Source organism: Aythya fuligula, chromosome 5 (assembly GCF_009819795.1).
Source record: "Aythya fuligula isolate bAytFul2 chromosome 5, bAytFul2.pri, whole genome shotgun sequence".
Classification (NCBI taxonomy): domain Eukaryota; kingdom Metazoa; phylum Chordata; class Aves; order Anseriformes; family Anatidae; genus Aythya; species Aythya fuligula.
The window spans coordinates 52,575,343-52,596,160 of record NC_045563.1 but is presented as its reverse complement, the minus strand read 5'-3'; the positions used below and the strand labels follow the sequence as shown (position 1 = coordinate 52,596,160).

At 47.3% G+C, this 20,818-nt stretch overlaps 1 protein-coding gene across 2 annotated transcripts in view; it reads right to left on the bottom strand.

The window, feature by feature from the left end:
• The window catches only part of PRDM11 (PR/SET domain 11), a 39,543-nt gene extending 28,537 nt beyond the window's left edge, over positions 1 to 11,006 (bottom strand). For both annotated transcript variants that reach the window (XM_032187687.1, XM_032187689.1), the window contains exon 1: positions 10,966 to 11,006. The gene's annotated coding sequence lies outside the window, so the exon portion shown is untranslated. The remainder of the gene's footprint in view (positions 1 to 10,965) is intronic.
• Positions 11,007 to 20,818: the final 9,812 nt, after the last annotated feature.

Here is a 20,818-nt window from a genome sequence, read left to right as displayed (position 1 = left end):
CAGATTAAACTTGGTATTAGCTTGCTTATTTATGACTTAATCACTAGCACAGAACATTTTTTTTGTCAGTCTAACTTGTTTTGAATACATTAAAAAAAGTTTCTAGTGTTTACAGCCCACAGAGAGCTGTTCAGCCAGCACTTTTAAAATCCCTCGATTTAAGTTAGCCAAAACAGCCAAAATGTTCTGCTTTAGTAGCTGTTGTTTGGTAATTTCCCAAGCTAATATTACAACATAAAGCACTATGCTGCTGCTGTAATTGGTATCATCATCCAACTTACCTAGCTTTTCCTTGGGTTGCAGAAAAGAAACATTCATCATTTCTCCAGTTCCAGGTACCAGCAGATGACCATGCTTTTAGGACTCTTCAAGTTCCTGATGTATATAAAGCTGTATTTAATTTTTCTAAATTCTACCTCCCTCTGTTTTTGATTTTTTTTTCTTTCCTAGTTTTCCACAATTACAAGATTCCAGTTCACATTCTACACTTTTCACTGCCTTCTTCCACTTCATTTTCGGACAATTTTTACGGCTGTGTTTCAGGTAATGTAGATAAGCAATGCATATTCAGAGCAGGCTGCTTTGGTTAACTGCTGAAGGCATTCCCAGGATGTACATGTCCCTGTCACCATCAACACTCTCAGTCCCCTTAATGTCAGCATGCACACAGCCTACTGCAAAATCCCAGCAGCGTGTTAGGGAAGACAATCCCTCGGTCAAAGGAATGCTGTGAATATCCAGGTGCTGTTTACACACAATCCCAAGTCCTTTGGACAGCGGACAGTCATGGTATGACACACAACAACCCTTAGGAGGTCTGGGACACCAGCGCGGCTGCTGCAAATCCCAACAGGCACAGGCACAGGCAGTGCCATGTCATCTCTCCCTTTTTCACTACAAAGCAAGCAAGAACCTGTAACATCGCTGCTAGACACACATTAAGAACTCCAGTGGCTTTACCATGTTGCTAACAATAAAGGAAACAGAAGGCACAAGCACATCTGAGCCGTTAACCTCAAATGTGCGAAGAAAAGTCCAAATGGGGTTAAGCACGAACGAACCTGTGAATTCCTGTCCTCAAGAATGCCGTCTTTATCACTGCTCCTCTTGTAGTTATTAGTTAACAGCCACAGACTCTTATCTGTGTGGATCAGGCTCCAAAACAGAGCTTTAATTTTACGTTTTACTGGCGCATTTCCCAGATTTGGACATTCTTGCATGTGAAACAGCCATATAGGAATCCATCCCCTCCTCAGTACACAGCTCATTCCCTCCATTTCTCACTGCTGGCCTTCTAGGGGTCATCGCCTCTTCTTTTAAGAAAGATCTTGCATAGCTAGTGTAACATTTTAAAGTGTGGGCCCATGGTTAAAGATGGACTTTAATTCATACGCTTTTTCTACAGTTGCATATTATTACCAGAAATAGTAATCCAGAACACTTGGCTACTGACGAGTGCAGAAGGGGAATAAAGCACTGCATTCAAGGCTCTGTGCTCCCCCCGACAGCCACGAATGACCCAGGAGGACTATTTTCCTCAAGGTGCATTCACTTACCAAGGATCTTGGCCATGCCAACTGTTTCAGGTCACTTTATGAGGCATCAGCTGGCTACACAGCTGGCCATGCAAGGCCGCAACCCATGTAAACACCACTGGATCCCGCAGGATGAGAGTGGGAACCAGTTTGTTCAGAGGAGGTCCCTGTCCACAGACGGACACTAACCCCATGCTACGATGGGAAAATTGCTTCTAAGTCAACAGCCTTGGCTTAACATCCCCCTGCTGAAGTATGATGTTGGGGGAGAAGCTGTCCTGCAGCCGGTGGCACAGCTAAGCGATGTCCTGACATGGTGACACCGGTGACCTGCCTCCTTGCCTGCTGCTGGGCTCTTCCTTGACAGCCTCAGTCAGAACAAGGTTGAAACGCATCCAGCTGCATGAGGTTGAAAGCTGGGGCATTTGCAAACTCAAACTTTGTGAACATTATAGTGGCATAGGCGATGTAGGATTTGAGCAGAATGGGCTGCAAACATGACTTGTTTTAAACATTGCCAATTACTTCACTATGGTTGGTATCCATAAACTCAGTGGAAGAGAAGTATGACACATTTTCTTTGAGTTTTGAGCTCTCGAAACAAAGAAGATCAGGACTGCACGAAAGACAACTGGAAACACCACTGATTTTGCTGCAGTTTTCTGAAGAAGTTCTAAGAACAACCTTCAAAACCACAGGACTTCAAACAGTTTCACAGCAGGGAAGGCCGAGAATTGTCAGGGGTTTCAGCAACCTGCTCAAGACCAGCATCTGAAGTGACAAACAGCATTCGGGTGCCGTGACAGTGAGTTCCCAGTATTATCCTCACTGTATAAGGGCTGAGGACAGGGGAAGTCCCGTTTTCCAGCCTGGAACTCCTCCTTTCATTTCAAGTAGACGCAAGACATATTCTCACTGTCACTCTTGTAAGGTTTGTTAACAAACGTGCCATGATCTACCTCAGGATACACAAATTTTGGAGGACTAAGAAGGAAAACAATGTCTAAAATAATCCCTGAGTTAGTCTAAATTAGTTTGTCTTAATTGAACCCATGGTTGCTCCTAGTCAAGGTGGAAAACACCGTTGACTTTACAGAATTTACCACAAAACCCTGTAGTATGGTCAGTTCAGAGTGTTTACCCTTTGTTGATCCAAGAGCATCATGGCACAACAGCAGTCTCTGCAAACTGGATTATTTGGCGCAACTTCTGCACATTAAGTGTTGAGTAAGGAGATATTTGCACAGCAGGATGCTGACAAAGTAAAGCTCCCATGCAACCTAAGCCTCTCAAACAGTGCAGCACGCTATGGAGCAAAGACAGCTGCTCACTGCAGCTAGAAGAATTTGCAAGGGACTTGCATTTTTAATGTACATTGAAAATAATTCCCTTCAACTGAAAGCTTCTCTTTTTGGTGTATTTGGCTCTTTGCACTGATCTCCATGATTCATAGTTTAAGGGCAGAAGGGAGAATTAGGTCAACCTGACTGATCCCCTCCAAGTCACATGCCCTTACCTTTAGCCCATAAAGGGGACGAAATCTCCATCTGAGTCTGGCTAGGGGAAGAGGAGCCAACAGAAGTTCATTTCAATTGTTAATCACTGCCGCTGACAAGTTATATATGAATCTTTCGAGTTTTGGGCATCAGTCAGCAGTTCTTTTAAAGGGCCCTGCAAGCTTGTGGAAAAGGCTGAAACACCCAGCACGTTGGGGGGCTGCTTTGAGCAAACAAAGATTTGCTTCCAGGGTTAATGGCTGTAAGAAACCTCACCATCTTTGGTCAGGAGTGCCAGTTGCACTTCTTCGCCTTTGGCTTCCTCAGCATAATATATACGTACGTGTATGAAGTTAAACAAACAGGAACAAAAATCTGGTACTAAAACAAGATGCCACTCAAACAACATTTTTCTCCCCAAGGGCAGAGCAAGAACACAACCAAGTGGCAGATGTAAGCCTTGTTCCTTAAGGTACTACTGGGAGGTGTTTGGATAGCAGTAGCGATAAGCACTGAACAAAAACACATTGGTGGCTCAGTTCAGTACGTGTCCCCATCCAGCATTCTCAGCTTTCCAACAATTTTCATCGTTCTTCTGTGTCACTGTTCCAATTTGCCGTACGTTATTTTAAGATGCTGGCACTGGAAAGCCACGCTGATGTAAGAGTGAATCTGAAGTAAACATAAGGGCTACAGACATAAAACTGCCTCCGTACCCCTATTCATTACTTCCCCGCCGGTGTGCCCAGACTTGTGGTAGTCTTTTTCAGCCGTGACTTGGCACAGAAAGCTCCGCAGAGCTGCCTGCCCCTTCTGACCCCTCTGCTCTTGCAAGGGATGGCTTGGGATGCAGCCTCCCGTTTCACAGGTTGTGTTCAGGCCGTTCCTCTCCATGGTCATAGCTCTCCACTTGTCTATATGAAAATGGTTTTATTTTCTGTATGTTTTTTGCTTTACATATAAGGGTCCATTTACCAAAACTGATTACTCCACACAGCTGTCCTGCCCTTGTCAATAGCTATAGTTCACCAAACTCTTTTCAGCTACACATTTCACCGGTGATGAGTCACGCTTTCTTCTGCATCACTGAGTAGGTGTCAAACAGAATTGGCTTCTTTCTTCCCCTCAGTTCAAGGGAAGGGTCACCAAGTCTACTTCTTTGAAAATGCAGGCTCCGCGTATCACATTGCGGAGACTCTTCTGTAAAACGATCAAGCTCTAGCTTAAAATAGCTGAATTATTTGCTCCCTTCGTCTAAGGTGGCAACGCCAGGCTTGATCTTTCAGCGGTGAAAAACCGTTTTCTATATTCACCTTAACGTTAAACCACAAACGGTTGATTTATTTGTGTGCTAATACTGTCCTTCAGCCTAGCGTATCCTTCATCCTCCTTACTGTTTATACTGCCGCTTCAGTTTATTTATTGGATGCTGACTCTCTATCAGTCACTACCTTCAGTTCCTAAGCCACTTGTATTTTACTGGTATTCTTTGGCATCGGATATTAATTGGGTTCTCTTGCACCGAGTTAACTGCCTTATGTAGTATCTAAGTGTATCACAACTACTTAGCTTTCTTTAAACCAAATTTAGGTTTCATGAAGAATAAAAACTGACCTGTTAGAGGCGTAGAAGACACTCCCTGTAACATCAATCACTTTCAGCTGAACTTCAGTCAAGTTTAATTAATCTCTTTATGTTTACCCAGGGCTGGCAGCGCACTATCCAACCCATCACCTCCTTGGCCATCCGCATGGCCATTTTCAGAACCGTCCCAACGCAATTACTCTTCCAGTCTCCTGGACTTTCTGTGATACACAAAAAGAGGTGAAATATGATCATCAGCAAGCTCAAGACATCCCCTCGTTAACACAGCGCCTGCTTTGCTTCAAAGGAAGGTGCTCAAATGGCCTTCTATTACGCTCATCCGTGGAAAGACTAAAAAGGCTGGAGCGAGGCCACGCTCGGTGCCAGGCTGAGCCACCACAGCTCAATGTCCAGCCAGCCCAAAACCTCCCGTGGATCAGCAACACCAGTGTTTCACGAAGTTTAACATTGGCGAGGTAAAAAGGGAAAGGAAAGGGAAGGGAAGGCATGGGGGCGGGCAGGAAGCAAACCCAAGTCGCTGCTTTCTAAATAGCAGATGTGGCTATTCTGGCGAGCAAACTTCCACCTCAATTTCTAACCCACAAAGATGGGAAATGATTCATGAAAAATCAACAGGATAAAATTAGCTGGAAGGCAGAGAGATAATTCATGCAACCCAACCGTCACGGGCTGGAGTGCCAGCACTACCAGCGCTGCCTGGCATTTCAGCCTCCGGTGCCCTTCAGTGACTGGCATCCGGCCAGCGATCAGCCTCACATATATTTCCTTACTGTCTAAATTAGCTCCTCTGGAGAGCACATCCATCTTACAACAACACAGCCTTTCACTCAACGCTTTTCTAGGAGTTCAAGCTTTTTTTTTTTTTTTTTTTTTTAAATGTTACCTGAAGTACTCTGTCTTTTTTTCTTCCACTGGTGGTAGATGGGATGGACTGGCAGGACAGACAGGCTTGCACACGCGTGCAAAGCACAGCCAAGCTATGCACGAAATTCAAACCCATCAAGCCAGAAAGCTCAGTGCATGTCAGCAGAGCACTCTGTCCCTGCACCAAGGCAGCAATAACTGAGCCCCCGTCCGCCTTTATGCACAGCAGTGTATACACACACCTTAATAACACTGGCGATTTTTGAGAAACTGCCCCCAAACTCTGTCACATGGAAAGCACAAGCCACAAAACACAATTTTATCCTTGATACAACCACGTGACATCAAGTTTCTCGAGCAGCCGGCACTACTCGCAGATCACAACCCACAGCTCTTTGCCCTAACAGCAGCTGAGACACCTCCCCCACCTCCACCAGCCCTCAGGACTTCCAGTAGGTATCTGGCCACTGTGCAAGACCCCTTCCTTGCCACCACCCCAAGGAAAAGCTTCAGGAACCAGCTGCCAAAGCCTCTGCAGCCCAGAGCAGTGACACCTCCAGGCAGGCTGTCTCAGCCGCAAGGGGGGTTCCCATTCAGCTGGGATGTAATGTCAATATGAAATCCTGCTCTGGTGCCATTTGTCCATTTGGTACCATATTGCTTTTGTTGAAGGATGTTACGTGACAGCTCCTTGATGCTTGTTATAGTGGTGTCACCCTCCTTGGGCTACAGGACACAGCAAGCAGCGACTTTCTTTGTACAGATTCAGCCTTCTGCCTCCATCCCCTCCAAGCTACTTGGGGGGAAAGTGAAAAGATACCCGTAAATCGTACTCTTAACCTTTTCTAAAACACTAACAAACTAACCCACCCCTTGAAAGGCACCAATGAACACACGGAGCAGAATGAGCACAAATCAACGGCTCTACAAAATGCAGGGAAAGCAAAAGCAAAAGCCATATTTATTTCTCCTCGTTTCGTACCCTCTTGCAGGCCATTAGGGAGATAAGATCTCACAGCACAACAGACATTATTCAGGGCTGGTAAATCTGTCTACAGGTTAGGGGCTCATGTTACACCGCTTGGATGAGTACTGGCTGAGCGTGGGTCACACCGACCCCCTTTCCTTGGTGCAGGCAGCAGTCCAGATACTCCCAGTGTCAGATCTGCCAAGAAATCAGATATCCGTGTGCTGAATTCACCACCACCACCACTTGATCTTCACATTCCCTTCTATACAGAGAGTGAGGGGTGTTCAGATCCTGCCTATCCTAATGCAGCAAAAAGTTTCCAGCAGGAGCCAAGCGCCTCTGGTCTACCCCTTCAACACCCCCCCGTCAAGTGTCTTCGAGGTAAAGGTGTCAGGTTGCCCAGAAATAGCTAATCCTTTACACTACGGGCATTTTTAAAAGGCTGCTTAGTAGAAGCAAAGAGCTCATTCAATTCCTGTCCAAAGAGAAGAGGGGGCACGTCACAAGGACTTCACGCCCGTGAGTCACTGGCAGGCTACAAAAATTCACTGACTACACCAAGAGAGCTCAAAGGCAACATTTCAACACCTGACGACCGAGTGAGACCTGGTTAAAAGGAAACACAACCACCAGTTAAGTCCCTCAGACCTAAGGAGCACACGTTAACATCTGATTTAGTTGGTGCTAGCTCTCAACACGTCTAGGAGACGCAGTAAGTGGATCCACCTTTCTGGAGGTGCTGTCCTTGCAACAGCAACGCAGCGCTGGCTGGCGAGGTTCTGCACAAGAAGTCAGGTACTGCTGCACCCATCGGTCAGTCCGACACTACGTGGTTTAGGAAAAAATTGTTAAGGAACAATGCAACTTATACACTGTACATAGAGTTTTCTTTGTAAGGGGAACAAAAATTCAGTAAGTAATTTGTTTCTGTTCTTCAAAAGCTGATTGACCTCATATGGGCTCAAATAAAAAAATCAACACCAAAAAAATCAAAAAAACAAACACTGCATGCCTAGGCAAGTACACAGCTCCAGAATGTATGTTATTGTTCACAAAAGTATGTCATCAATACCGATTTTTCCTTTAGCTTCCAAATGCTTTCATTAATTTCCTCTGAATGAAAAGACTGGACTCTGCAAACTGTGGCATATTTAACTTCTGCATCAGCCTTTCCAAGCAAAATGTCTCCAATTGAAGGAGAGCAGCAGACCTAATGAAGTACTCCCTAGTAGCTTAGGAAAGAAAAAATCAAAACAAACACCACAAGAACAGAAGCCAAGCACACAGACACCAGCAAGTCAAGGATTATCCAAACGAAAGGTGTGAAGAGGGATGTGCTCAGAGTGAAAAGGTAACCCCAGCCAAACTTAGGACGCCTTTCAAGAAATATAGTATGTACACCTCGTCTGCTCAGCTATTTGAGGCTCCGGGTGTAGGACTGCGTTTCACTGCACTCAGTTTATTATGATACAGTTTACACGACACGTTTTCAAAATAAAGCTTCGTTGTACCGAGTGGGAATGCGCTGGACAACATTTCAAGTCGATTATCAGCCTGGAAACAGCTGATGTCCCGGGCCAACATCAGCTCCAATTACTGGCCTTCAAAATGATACGCTCCGAAGCGGCGCTCGCTGGGAGCCAGCAGAAACCGTGTGCCCGCGGCGCTCCGATGCTCGCTGAGAAGGGTGCGAGCACTGCTCCCAGGTGTGCCCTGCCCACAGATGCAGTGCTCCTGATGTTCAGTGCTTGGCCTCGCTGCTGAAGCTCATTTCAGTGCCCCCTCGGGCTAACCCTTCCTGCAGCACTGCTGCCAGCACAGTACTGGAGAGCAGGCTCCTGAGAGAGGTGCTGAATTTTGGAAATCCTGCCTCCACCTCCCTCTGACAGTCACAACCCGAGGCACCTACACTTTTAATAAAGCCTTCAAAGGGAAGACACTCACTTTCAATGTTAAAGATCCACCAGCTTAGACTCCTTCACCAGTAATCCTTATGTTCATACAAGTGCCTAAAGCACATTTATCATGAAAAATGCAGAAATTACAAGTTACTACCATGGCTTGGGACATGGTAGATGGTACAATTTGACATTGGTACAATTTGCCCACTAACAGAAACCACAGATTCACTGGTCAGACCATGGAAGTAAAACTATTCTGTCTGAAAAGCCAAAGCCTAAGGAGGAAAAAAAGAAAAGGGGCAAAGAAACAAATCCATTTGTCAGCATGCTCAAATGGGACGACTTCCCTTACGATACCCTTCTGATGGGCCCCTTATTGATGGCTGTTTGCGACCGAGGGACTGTGCTGAAGCGCTGCTCTGCAGTATGCATTACCGATCCCTCTCCAGAGGCTGCCAGATTCTGCAGATTGCAGCTTAAACCTTAAATTATATGTATAATGTTTTTACCTTCTGACTGCAGAGAAGCTGTTCCGAGTATGAAAGGCTGGACGGCTGCCTCCCCGTGTTGCGGACAGAGGAGCCCTTTGAACAACAGCTCTCGGGGATGTAGGCTATCCTGCTCACACAAGCACAGCATTGACCAGGAAGCATAATGGCAAAGGTTTAAGTGTCAATATTTTGAATTGCTTCACTGTCTCTCAGCAGAAACATATAGGTTCTTGCAATTATGTCCGTAGTTTGGGATGGAAGGAGGAAAAATGCCACTGCTACCCTCACCAGCTCTAGCTTAAGTCAGAAACCCACACGGTAAGGACAGCGACTAGACATGTAAAGATCCACACTGCAAACCCAACTCCAGACGACAACTCAAAATTTGCACCCCTTCCCCTCTGCTTTCTTCCCTCCCTGCTCTCAGCCTTCCCAATCCTCTCTGGTATCAGTGCAGTGCCTGCCAACCACGTGATGGGCATCTTAAACACAAACATCTCTAATGTGGGATGCTCGTGCTGCCCTCCTCATCAGGTCACTCCTCCATCCACTTTGGCTGCCCTCACCTTCCCGAGAAGCCGTGCAACCGTTTTGTGTTTTCCACAGCACTTTGCTCAGCCTCTTCTACCTGCACACTTTCTGTTTCTGGAGCACATTTCCCTAGCCTTCTTTCTGAAGATGCTGCTCAGCAAGGCAAGAGCCCACCTCTCGCCTTGTCCTCTGTTTTTTCATCAGGAGGTTGGACTCGCTACTGGAATCCACTTTCACCAGCAAGTTCAGCTAGCAGGGATCCTCGAAAAGCAACATTTCACAGCGTCATGTTAGAAGGACCACTGCTCCACAGGCTTTATTTTTTCCTCCTATTTACGAGAACCCTCAGTAGCAGAAAAGAGGTCACAGGGAGAACGGAAGAGTCAGCGCCTGTGAAATTAAAGCTTTCTTCACCTGACTACTGCAGAGGAGGTCAGTGCAGAAGACGACGACGCTAAAACTGCCTGCAGCGAGCGGCACGGCATTTCTGGTCCACGCCACTTCCCCCTGCACCGCAGGGCTTCAGGCAGCAGCGCTGCAGAGAAGTGCTGGCGATGAAATACTTCAAGAAGCAGAGACACAACGGGAGAGACGCTGAGCAGGGATGCTTTGGCCCTGGCACTTGCTCTGTGACAGCGTGAGGGCACGTGCTGGCTCCTTGTCACCAGGTCCCTGCCACAGCCCTGGGGCTGAAGGACCCGTGCTCATAGAGCTCCACGCTGCAGTAAGGAGAACCTCAAGCCTACCCTGTTAAAGAGCCCGGATTTCTCCAATTGCCAGAAAGCTGCAACCCAAATCGAGGAAGGAAAGCTGTTTTTGCTTGTTTTGGCGTTCTCAGGAAGACTGGTTGTTCACGGGGCTCGGATGCACGTTCCCAGCGCCAAGCTGGGAATCCACACCAACAGCTCCCACCTGCCCTCACACCGCTGGGAACAAGCCTTGGGTCTCCACACCAAGCTCCAGCGGCTGCTTCCTTCCCTCTGGAGCCCCCCCAGTTCATCTGTGGCGCTATAACTCGGTTATAACTCAGTTACCGACCCCAAACCCCTCATTTTGACGTTCAGTTTCTCCACGCAAGCCTCCACACAAACCCCACCACGACCACCAGCGACCACTTTAATGATGCTACCCCAATATCACCAACTTTACACATTTCCTGCTGCTGAAGCAGCGCGAAGCACCCCCCTCCCCACACACCCCCCCGCTCCCCCTCCAGCCCCTCCCCTCCGGGCGCTCCCGGCCGCGGCCCCCGGGGAGCCCCTGGCCGCTCCGCCCCGCCCCCTCCCGCCCGCCCCCGCCGCCCATTGGCTGCCGGCGCTGTCACTCAGCGGACGCGCGCCCGCCGCCGCGGCGCGGGCGGGAGGGGAGCGGCGGGGCCGGGAGGAGGAGGAGGAGGAGGAGGAGGAGGAAGAGCAGGGGGCGCTACCTGGCCGCGGGTCGCTGCCGCCCCGCCGCGGCCACCCCCCGGCGCGACCCCCGGGCGGGGCCCCCGCGCTGCTGCCCTCCCTCCCTCCCTGCCGTCCCCCGCAGCCATTTTCGTGGCCACCTTGGCTACCAGCGGGGCTGACTCACCTCGGCGCTGCGGGCGCGGGGGGCCCGCCTCGGCGTCCCGGGGGCGGGGGGGGGGGGGTGCCCGCTCCGCACCGGGGTGTGGGGGGGGCCCGGCTGGCTGCGCCCTGCCTCCCCGCCGCCCCGCCGGCCCCGCTCGCTAGGCGCAGGCGAGGACGGGTCCCGGGGCCGGGCCGGGCTCGGCGGAGGCGGCGGCGGCTCCCTCCCTCCCGGCCGTGACCACCATCTTATTAGCACAGGAAATGACATGGAGAACGGAAGAGAGGGGCGTTCGGGGGCCGAGCCCGGGGACCCCCCGAACCGGCGGGGGGAGGCGCCGCCGGCCCGCCCGGCTTGGCTTGGCCCGGCCCGGCCCGCTGGGGCTCTCCCGGGGCCGCGCCTGAGAACGCCCGCCCCGGTGCTTGGCGCCCGAGGTGAAGCGAGAAGGGGGGAGCAAAAAAAAAAAAAAAAAAGAAAAAAAAAACAAAACATGCACAAAGCAGGAAAAAAAAAATAAAGCGAGGAAACCCAAACCGCCCTCAATTCCCACCTCCTGCTCCGCAGCCTGCGAGTTCCGCGCCGAGCCGGCGGCGATCTGCTCGCCCGCAGCCGCCCCGGCCGGGCAGGGGCTCGGGGGGGGCTTTTAAAGACGGAGGAGCCGGCGGCCGAGGGGCCCCGTCCCGTCCTGTGCCGTGCCGGGCTCCCCCCGTGCTGCCCGCCCGCAGCCGCGGCCACCACCTGCCGCCGGGCCGGGCCCGCCGGGCCGCCCCCCCGGGGAGCTCGGGGACAGGCGGAGGAGCGGCCCCCGGCCACAGCGAGGGGGCTCCTGCGGGCTCCTGCGGGCTCCTGCGGGCTCCTGCGGGCTCCTGCGGGCTCCTGCGGGCTCCTGCGGGCTGTGGGTGCCCCTGGTCCTGCCGGGGTGTCATTGCCCCCCGCAAGGAAAAAGGCGAGCCTAGGGATTCGTTTCTAATCCCCCCCCCCCCCACACACACACACCTCAAAATAAAACCACCAACAAAACACAACCCACCCGACAGCAATAAGAAGGACCCGGCCCCCCGAGCTCTGCGCAGAAATCATGGGCAGCGTGATGACTGACAAAAAGTAGGCATAATTTAATAAAGAGAGGAAACATGTCTCACCAATAAAACAAATTCTAAATAAAACCATCTGCGAGCGTTAAACTTGAAACAATGCGAACTGCCTGGCTGCTTTGCCAAAAGAGGCACAGTGGGGGGTAAAGAGAGGGATAGATAAATGGCCGTAATTTTTCAGTTCCTTTGGTTGACAATGAGCTTGTATGTGAACAGGGCTGTGGTGGCAATGTACATGCTCCGGTGCTCGGAGCTACTTCCCTTTTTCTACAGCCCTGAGAAAAAACCCTTGTCTGCACTCCCAAGAAATACAGATTTTCCCTAATACTTGCCATCCTGCTGTAAAGGGACGGGATGAGGTGTGGAATGGAGAGTAGCGAGGACATAACCTCAGCAAAATCAAGGCCTGCTCCTGCCACCCGTGAGCTGCTTCCACTGCTGTCACTGAGGGCTTGGGGGTGGCAGGACTTCAGGACCAGGTCGTGGTATATTACTCGAGTTGGCTAAAGATACTGTCTGGCCAAACAATGAGGAAGGTAATCAACACAAGTGCAGAATGAGCTTGCTTTACAGCAGCAGCACGGATGATTATTTTGAAGTTTAAATGAGTGCCGTTTGTCAGGTCCCCAGCTGCAGTACACTTTTTGTTCCCCATTTCTAACCTCTCCAGGGAGGATTCCTTCTCAAAGGGTAAACGTGCTGTGTAATTTTACCCTTACCAGTAACCACAGATAGATGGACTTTGAGGCACTTGCACTTGCCTGGGACAGGCATACCATAAGCTGTCAACACCTTCAGACTCCTCAGAAATATTAGAGATCCTAGCAGAGCTGTTCTAGTTTGCAGTTTCTGTCTATGTGCTGAAATGTATGAGAACACTCCGCTGGCAGCCAGGCGGACAATGGGCTTGTAAATATGATTGATGAATGAACTGCGAGAAAAAATAATAATTAAAAACACAATAAAAATCATGGAAGTAATACAAATGCATGCTGAATGCCATGTTAATTTGAAGTAATAGTTTTGTCATAACTGTTGCAGTCTAAGGCGGTAAGAGCAGGCTCAAAGGGAGGCATAAAGCTTTTATTTACAAAGAAAATTAAATATTTAAGTACAATATAAATAACAGCTATTATGTCTCCTTGCAAACACGGGCACGCTAATTTATTGGGAGGGAGTTCTCTTGTCTTAAAGTGTGTCCCTATGTGTTTAATAGTCAGGCAATAAAATCCCCACAAAGAAGATTTTGCATCTTTTCTGTTGAGAAACTAGGCATGTAAGGAACACAGAATGAGGTATCTCTGGAAAAAAGAACTACCTTTTTGGCTCGGAAAGGCGCCCCCCTTCTTCAGCAAACTGCCCCCTCCCTCATTAAAAAGACATAGGATTAATTTTTGCGTACATGTGCTTCAGCACTTCTCGTTGCTGGACTCACTAGTGTTCAGACCCCATTCTGCCACCCACCGCAAGTCCCCTCCATCTGCTGTGCTCTCAGGAAATAAAAGTATTATAAATGGCAATGTCAGTTAGGAATGAGGTAATTAGGTGTCAATTTTTCGGTTTTAGACTGTCAGATCTCTTCCTCCATGAACTGTTGGATGGTCTCCCAGAGAGACAAAAGGGTTCCTTTACTGACACCGAGCTTTTAGCCTATGGCGTAAAAAATATTGTGCACAAACGTGGATAAAACAGAATCTGGCTTGTCAACAACTGGTTTTAAATGTTTGTCAGCATTTGGGGTGCTGGTGGGGACCTCTTTCAGCTGGAAGGTCTGACCCCTGCCACGTGAGCTGCTGGATGTTCTGTGCACCACAGCATTCCCTAAAAATACCCTAAAAACCCTCAGGGTTTTTAGGCACCCTGTGAGGAGGGGGGATGCCGGGCTGGGTGGGGGGTTCCTCCTGCTGGCTGTCAACCACAGGGGACCCAGGGAGAGGCTGAAAAGCATTCAGTTTCTTCTAGAAGTCCACATACAGTGTCCATCACATAGCTATGTGACCACAGGACACGGTGTCCATAGCAGGGGGCTCACGTCTGCTCTCCAGGCTTCGAGGAAAAGGTTCCTTGGGGCCGGCCTACCCCTTCTTCTGGGAGAGGTCAGGCGGTTGCAAGCAGAAAGGAAAATTGTGCTGCCATTAACTAAACAACACTTTTTCCTCACATGGAAAGGACTCGGATTGTCAGGACTGTCACGTTGGTGCTCTTATGAAGTGCGAAATGAGCTGCTTGGTGAGTCTGCCAGCCAGCTTTTAGCTCTAGAAGCACCAGGGAGAAGCCACACGAAAATTAAGGGCATTTCTCTTCTACACTAATGGTTGTTGGATGGAGAATCAGAATAGAGGTTTTTCCCTTTGAAAATCTGAAAAAGTCCCACGAAAAAAAAAAAAAGGCAGAAAAAGGAAATTACATGACTAAGAAGGAAACCCAGGCAGAAACTCCCAGTTACCTCCCAGGGACCGCAGCAGGGTGGGACAGGCCCTGAAGGAGGTGCGGGGAAGAGCTCTTTGAAAGCAGGTGTCTGGAGAACTGCACCCGTACCCTGCAGGGCTATGTCTTTTTCCTCTCTTTGGTATGAGTTTTTCACCATTAATGGCAGAGGTGTATCAATGTGTTGGAAATGCAGTGCCCTGCAGGGTTGTTATGAATGACTCTGGGTTAAGCCTGATGAACAGGCCCCTGGGAGGCCACTAAATCCTGCTGAGTTCAACAGCAAAGCAAGAAGCTGCCAGGTTGCTGATCTCAGTTCAGACTGATAGGTGCAACCCCCTCCAATTTTTTCTTTCCTCTGGTCTCTGGCAATTGTGCCACCATCTGCTGAGCCCACCTTGAGAGCCCACCTGAGCCTGCTCACCTGGAGGCCACGTAACGTAAGAGAGGACAAGGCACTGACAGGGACAGTGAGCAGGGTGGGATAATCCTGCCTGGGATTTAGATCTGTGCATGGAGCCAGGGAGCCCTCTCTGGGAGCACTGTAGAGCTGTATGGGAATTTGGAGCTGTGGTTTTGTCAAAAATGGAGCGATGCTGCAGGTAGGGAGAGCTGCTCCAGCAGGACCAGTCCCTCATACTGGCACTACCATCCTCTTTGAAAGGGCTGGCTGACCCTGCAGAAAGCTAGCCAGGTGAGTGCCGACACCAGCAAAGAGGAGGTGGTGGGACTGCTGTCAGAGGAGATGAGGAAAGCAGGACTTCTCCCATGGCAGCATCAGCCTCAGCATCTGTGTGCCCCCGAGGCAGTGCTGGCTTTAGGATTTTCTGCTCTGCCCAGCCCTGGCAGTGCTGACAAAGCTGTTTGCAGGCCGGGAACTGGAGCAGTGAGCTGGACCAGGTTAAAAATAATCCATGGAAAAAAAAATATTCTCCTTAGTTATTGTAGTATTGGTGTGTTCATGCAGATTGCCTTTTACCCAGATCAGTGCCCAGATCCTGTTCTCAGCATGGTTCCATGACAGGGCTGCAGGGACAGCAGCAGGAGCGAGCACTCAAACCAAAGCAAAAAACCCAGAGAAGAGATGACTGAGGTCAGTCCTGAAATCTTTTAGTCTAGGTAAGACACATACCAATAATGCCATTTTTTAAAAACTGGGGCCTGAGAATCTGCGCTGGTGTATTCTTAATGAATGATCAGAACTGCTTTTTGGTATGAAATGTTCTCTCCGTAGCTCCCCCAAAGGCTGCAGAGAGAGGAATGTCTCCACTCACAAGCACTTAAAAACTCAGCGGTTTGTTTCTAGGCATCTGTCACATGTTTTGGCAGTCCATAGGAATGTGCATTTCTATATATCGCAAGCAGCTACCCAGACTTCAGCCAAATAACTTGCATTTAACTAAAAAGCTGTCTTTAGGGAAGGCACCGAGTTCTGATCTGAAGGAATCAAGAGACAAATAACTTCTCTTTCCCTATGCATTCCCCCTCCCTGTTATGAACATGGGTGTTAATTCTCTGTATGAACTTAGACTGCATCCACATTGTGGCCATCAGTTCTTCTGATGCTTTCCTTTATTCTTCGATACAGTCTTGGTACCTTCTTCTTGGGAAGATATATCTAGACTGTAGTCTAGTGAACACAAAGTCTTTCTTTCTGGGTAAGTTAACAAACTGATCTCTTTAAAACTCTCATTGCAAGACATTTTCACCAGTCTTTGTATTGCTTTCCAGGTTTTGCTGTGAACTCTGCTCAGTTTTTCAACTTCCCTTTTAAAACATGGTTAGGATCCACCTAACCTGAAACACACATGTACACAAATTGCTTCTTTGTTCTTTGCTTCCAGGGTCAACTTAGTATTTTGTCATGCCATTACTCTGCAAGCTGCCAGTGACCTTTTCAGCCTTTCACTCTTTCCAGAGTCGGTGCTGCCAGGGGATGGTCCGTCGCGCTGTGGGGACGGGTTGTGCCTGCACCACTGGGCATGGCACTGCCCTTGAAACCCCCCTGTTTTGTGAATGGGCCCACGCTTGTTAAATCAAACACTCCCAGATCAGATAGCATAACACTGCCTCTTCCCTAGCTTGCACATCTGCATGTCACTTCTGAATTTTATCAGCAGTAATTTTATATTTAACTTTCTGGTACCAGTTAAAATACTGAATAGGTTAGATATAAATACACCTCCTTTAAAAACCCCACCACAGCACCATCTCTGTTTGCTGGGGATTCTCCATCGACGATTTAAGTTTTGAGATCTAAAAGGAACCAGCTCTTAATCTAGTTAATGGGTGCATTATTAATATAAATCATTCTATTCTGGATTAATTAAAGTGTCATCAGCACAACATTACCAGGTTTCTGTAATGGTGGTAATGTGCAGTTTATTCCTACCCCGGGGGATTTCTTGGTACAAACTCCTTGCATTGGCTTCCCTCCAGCTGCACGCCAAAGTGTGGGATGCAATACCCCCTGTTCCTCTGTCCCGTGGGACCAGCACATCACTGAGAAGAGAGCTAGGAATGCTTTCAGCTCCACAGCATCATGTATGCTGCTGCATCATTTCCTCTCCTTGGGATATTTATGGGTTCCTCACCAGTAGTTTCTCTATCACTATACCTTTGAGGCTGAGCTGCTGACTGGGGGACACAATTTGCAAGATGTTGTCATTGCTCCAGCCCAAGTTTTGCAGTATGTTCCGTAGCTTTGTTGCACATTGACCCTTCTGCATCCTCCACCCACTCCTCGTACTAGGTTGTGGCAGCTCTGCTCTGACTGCTGCCCTGGGGGGCTGGGGACCCTCTAAGTGGCTTGCTGCACCATGAGGGGACAGCACTGGTCAGGAATTTCTTACAGCTTGACAGTGCAGCCAGACCGAGTGCTTCCCGCACACATCATTTATTAATAATTCATTTTATTGCAGGGGTGGCAGGAATGTTGTGCTTCCACAGCTGTTAGGACAGCGCGTTACGGACTGTCTATGCAACAGTTATCTATTAGCTGTGTGTTATCCCTTACAGGCTACTTTATGAAAAGAAGCTAATTCAGCTGAGTGACCAGAGGACTAATGCAAATACTTGCAGCAGATTTTCGCGGACGGAGCCTCCACCGCTCACTGCTGCCCTGGCGTATTATGTTACGAGCACTACATCATGAGAACATGATCTATAAACCTCAGGATTCTCCCTTCCAAGTTAGAGACGTGTAGATCAAATTTAGCTTTGAATTAAAGTTTTATTTAAAGGAAGCATTTGTCTGTGTCAAATAAATACTTCCGTGTGGTTTTGAAGTCCCGGAGAAAGGGAGAAAGAAAAAAAAAAAAGATTTTGTAGCAAGCAGTTTGTCTCCTGCTTTTTTGCCATCCGAACTATTTCATGTTGTTCTAATGCATCACAGTCTGAAAATAATTGTAACTGGAAACTAATTATAAACAAAAAGGAAAACGACCATCCAAACTTCATTGTCTGTAATGAGAGGAAAATTGAATATAATTATAAACCTTTGATATTTTGCTGCTCTCAGCTGTTGATAATAGCATAATTGAAGATAATCAAATTGCTTTTTTAAGGAAGTGTTTGCTTAAAGGGCAACACATTACCCTTAGCTATAGCATTGAAGAATGTAAGGGGAAAACAGCCTTAATTTTGCATTAAAAACAGTATCTGGAAACAAAAACAAAAACAAAACCAACAGTGGTAGAGTTTTGCCAACTCTCATGACACTTGGTATTTTCCTTAAAGCTTCTGATTACTTGGGTTTCTCAGCTTTCATTTTAAAAATAGTGCTTTCTTGTCCTTTGGCTAAGAGGTTGCAGAAAGCCTGAGCTTATGCACAAAATATTTAAAGATTCCCAAGCCAGAAGCAAATAAAAGGCAAATTATTTATTTATTTATTATTATTATTATTTAAATTTTTATTTCTTTGCATGCCATAATTTTAAAGCTAGCTCTGGCTGCTTAGTTATTGGCTATTTTCTTGTTTTGTCTCCATGCTGCCAGCACTCCTGTGCTGTGTTTAGGGCAGGAACCACCTTTGTATTGTGTGTTTGTGCAGCACTGGGGGCTTCTAACAGTCTCTAAATCTTACATTAATACAAGTAATATTAATGACTGGGGTGCAGGGCATTTTCAAAGCTAATCAAATGACTTTATCAAAAGCATTAACACTAACAGTACAGATCCTGTTCAAGATGGAGACCTTCATCAAAGTCCCACTGAGCTGAAAATGGGACAAAAATGACTGAAAACAGTGGCTTCCATTGGGAAGTGTTGCACTGCAAGATGTTTCAAAAAATACCTGAAGATTCTTTTCTCATTTTCCTTCTTCTGTTTTTTAGTGTATGAGCTTAATTTTTAAGGTGTGCTTCAAACTGTGTTGGGAAGAGGAAAATGTCAACTGGTTTGATTTGTTTCAATTAAAATTTCTTAGCTAAAACACTGTGTTTTCACCAGGTGAAAGCTTTAGTTTTCCCCAAAAAGTTGGATGCTGTTTTCTTTTGACTAGTAACATTGTTAAGGATTTGCTCATAAAAGGAACAAAGTGTTTGTCTAACAGAAAATGTCAAAAGTGTTTTTAACAATTATTTCAATAGCATAGATGGAAATGGAGACAAAACCAGTAAAAGATCTGGATTATTATTATATTTTTTTTCCTGTTTTGAGATTAAAGCAACTTCATTTCATTAAAAAAAAAAAAATCACTCAAATGGAGTTTCATGTTTTAGTCAATTCACATAATGCATGGGCAAATAAATGCCTTAGAAGTATGGAGTGGGTTTGGTGGACTTTCCATCTGAAAGAGTTTTCATTTTCTTTTAAATTGGCTCTATCAGTTTTGTCCAGACTTGTCTGAAAATTGTTTCTCTTGTGTTTTTATAAGTGGCCTTCTTAGTGGGAGGAAAAAATATTGTGGGTTGTGTGTTTTTTTTTTTTTCTTTTTCCAATTTATTTGTGAATATGATAGCGCATTGTGTATATTCCCTTTCATTGTTCCCCCAGTACGGGCACTCAGGCAATTTCCCCTGTTTGTGTGGGTCTTTAAAAAAGAACCAAGAAAATGTCACAGCAAGCCCACAATCACTGGCAGGCGGAAGACTTTACCGGCTTCAGACCAGCCGTGGCCGAGCTTTTTGCATTTGCACATTATTTTTCCTTGGCCTGCAAGTTCATGGGGCTGGTGGCAGTCCCGGGTGACAGGAGGAAAGCAGGGCCACCCATGATGTACTCAGTGAGGAGTTACACACTCCTGTTTGCACGCAGAGGCTAAGCATCATCCTTACAGGCGCCCACAAACCACTAATGCTCGGAGACACCCCCAGAGCCAGGGACACCCTCGCTTTGTGTGCCAAGGAGGGATGGTGACAAGAGGCTTAGCAGAGCTGAAGTGGGAGCAAAAGCTCAGCCTGGTGTTGTTTATCTTTTACAAAAAGCAGATGTAGTCATCTTGTAACTTCCACATGCCTGGGACAGAACACGAGGAAGGACCTGGATTCTGTAGCTGTGATTTGGGGCATGCAGCTCCTCAGCTGTGCTACCAGAGGAGGAATTTTGTCTCCAAGAGACAGCTCTGAGCTATGGGGTGTGTTATACCGCCAAGTGTTTTGGAAAAGCATCTCCCCCTCTCATGGTCAACATGCACAACTTAAAACAACTTGTACAGGAGACATCTCTGGCAGTTCCTAAGTATTTCCTTCTTGTTTTCTTTCCTTTTTTTTTTTTTTTCTGACTGGTTCCTGGTGCCATTTTCAACCATGTTTTCTCCTTTCCAATTTCCTACTTGACAGACATCTTCCAGACTCAGATTCTGACTCTATTTCCTTATCAACGTTTTTGTTATTTGATAAAACCAGAAAATGTGAGAGTTTCTTATAGGACACAGGAATTCCTTTTGAGAGTAAAAATCCTTTTCCTCCCTCACAGTTATCAGAAATGTGTGGTTATTGCTGCTTTTAACTTTGGAAAACTGAAAATTAAAACAAAGGGCATCAGAAAATTAGTCATTTGTTTATGCAGGACCTAGATTAAAAACAATTTTGTTTTGGATTGCTACAGAAATTTCATTAGCAATTCCCTCTGGGCTGCTTGGTTACTGTCACTACCAAGAGACAAAGCAGAAAGGAGGAAATGAAATGTTAAAAGATGAGTCCACTCACTTTATGCTCCATTAGGAACACATTAAATAGCAAACAACCACGATCATCCTTACCAAATAACAGTAACAATAACAATAATAATAATAATAATAACTCTATTTTAAAGCAAATTGGGCTTTCTTTAAGCTTCCCAAAGACTGTGTGCAGAACCACAGCCTCAGCCTGGGCTCCTGAAAGGCTCTCCTGGTGCTGCTTCTGCACCTGATA